The sequence below is a fragment of the Pteronotus mesoamericanus genome, unplaced genomic scaffold, assembly GCF_021234165.1.
Source record: "Pteronotus mesoamericanus isolate MK-2021 breed Mesoamerican mustached bat unplaced genomic scaffold, CSHL_Meso_final contig_74, whole genome shotgun sequence".
Taxonomy (NCBI): Eukaryota; Metazoa; Chordata; class Mammalia; order Chiroptera; family Mormoopidae; genus Pteronotus; species Pteronotus mesoamericanus.
Window position 1 is genome coordinate 11,713,372 of NW_026555247.1, and position 2,290 is coordinate 11,715,661.

Below are 2,290 nucleotides of genomic sequence, written 5' to 3' on the forward strand. Positions count from 1 at the left end.
ATTTCTTCCTAAATTTTTCCTACTGAAATCCAAGAGTCAGGAGAGGACATTTTTGTTTGCTTTAATTATTCAGATAATCACTTAAATTTTTGATTTTACCCTATGAAACTTGGCATGAATTCCCTGACTATGCAGTTTTCCCTCAGTTTCTTCTTTAAGACAACTCTGGCTTTCTTGACATCATAAACTGACAATGACACCTGAGTGAAGGTGGAGGGGACAATAAATACAAAAACTGCTGAAAGAGCTACTGATACCTGCTTGGAGCTGTCACCTGTCCATGACTACTTCCCAGCTCCATTGTAAACAGTTTGGCAGATGATTTTAATTTCTATTTCCTTACTCTATTCCTTGGGACAACTTCCACTTGATACCTCTATAAAGAATACTCCAAATAACTCACCTCTATCTGTTTATCCTGGTGCTGGTACAAATTAGGTCCAAATGATCATTGAAATCTAATTTCAAGCTTAAGTCCTAAATCTTGGGCTATAAACTAACTCATGAATTTTATTCCTTTCTTGTCTACAGCTAAGCCATTCAATATTTCAATGAAGTTAAGTCCTTTTCTATCTTTTTTCCCTCCCCTCCCCTCCCCTTCCCTCCCCTCCCCTCTCCTCTCCTCTCCTCTCCTCTCCTTTCCTTTCTCCTTTCCTTTCCTAGTTCACCTATAGGCCTAGCATGGGTTTTACAGTTAGTAAATTACTCAATTTAATTGAAGATGTTCTCTAGTTTATAAATAAAATAAACAAGCAGGTAATATATTCTTTTATGTTTATATGACTATGTAATAACTTTTCATTCATTAACAATTTTTATTTAATGATTATTATGCCTGGATATTACGTGATATTATAGATTAGAAGATAGTTTCTATTCTTAAGGAGCTGAAAACCTAGTAAACAGGATAGAAAATGGAAAGATAATTGTAATTCAGTATGAAAAGTAGAGGCTAGAAATATGCACAGATATTACAGAAAAAACATTGTGAAGGCAAATTTCTTACCAGGGATGAGTCAGTGATTGTTTCCTGGAAGAAATTTGATAGGAATTTGGTTTTCAGTGTTCAGTCTTAGTTGATGAGATAAAGAGAAAATATACAGTGTTCTAGGCAGGAGGAGGTAGATCAAGAATGAACAAAGTAGTAAAAATAGAACTGTGAGGGAGACAGCAGTTATTTCCATCTTGTTCAAAGTATTCAGTGACAAGGAATGGTTTAGGCAATCCATGCATGCACCATAACATGGAGGGCCTTGAATGTGTTTGTTAATAAATTTAGATTTGTTCACCTAGGCCAACGATTTCCAAAATGTTATTACATAGTTCAGTAAAATTCTAACAAGAAATCTTAAAAGAGGGTTCTATAATGTAAATGTTTAGCAAATTCTAAGGCAGGAGAAAACAAATTTAAATGTGCATCTTTATGTAGGACTTCCAAAGTTTTATAACAAACTAATGGGTATGATGACTACCCAAAAACAAAATCTAATATTGAACATTTTACAAACACATATGTCTTCACATACATATTCTGTCTTCAATGTGTACCAACAACAATTTTATAACTTTCAGGTATTGTGTGAGTAGGAGGGACTCTCATATAGACAATGAGGGATTATAAAGGAGGGTATTTGAATTGAAAATTCATTGCTATTACCATTTGTGACAACATGGATGGACCTAAAGGGTATTAAGCTAAATGAAATAAGTCAGGTAGAGAAAGACAAATACCATATGATTTGATTTATATGTGGATTCTAAAAAATAGAAGAAACAAACAAATGAAACCAACTGATAAGATACAGAGAACAGACTGATGGTTGCCAGAGGGGAGGGAGGTTGGGGAAACGGGTGAAAAGGGTAAAGGGATTAAAAAATACAAATTAGTAGTTACAACATAGTCATAGGGATGTAAAGTACAACATAGGAAACATAACAATTAATAACTATGTATAGTACCAGGTCAGGTTGGTACTAGACCTACTGGGGGGGATCACTTTATAAATTACATAATTATCTGACCACTATGCTGTACACCTGAAACTAATATAAAATAATATTGAATGGCAACTGTAATTGAAAACAAATCTTAAAAAGAAAATAGATTATGGTATTGTTTGGGGACTGCAAGAGTTAAAATAAATGTTTTTTGTTGTTGTTGTGAAAATCCAAAACAGTATGAAAATCTAAATTAGTTTTGCAGCAGAAAGGATGAAGAAGAAACATAATTGAGACATCCCCAATTGATAAAATCAATAGAACTGTGTGGGGAATTGAATAAAAATGGAGA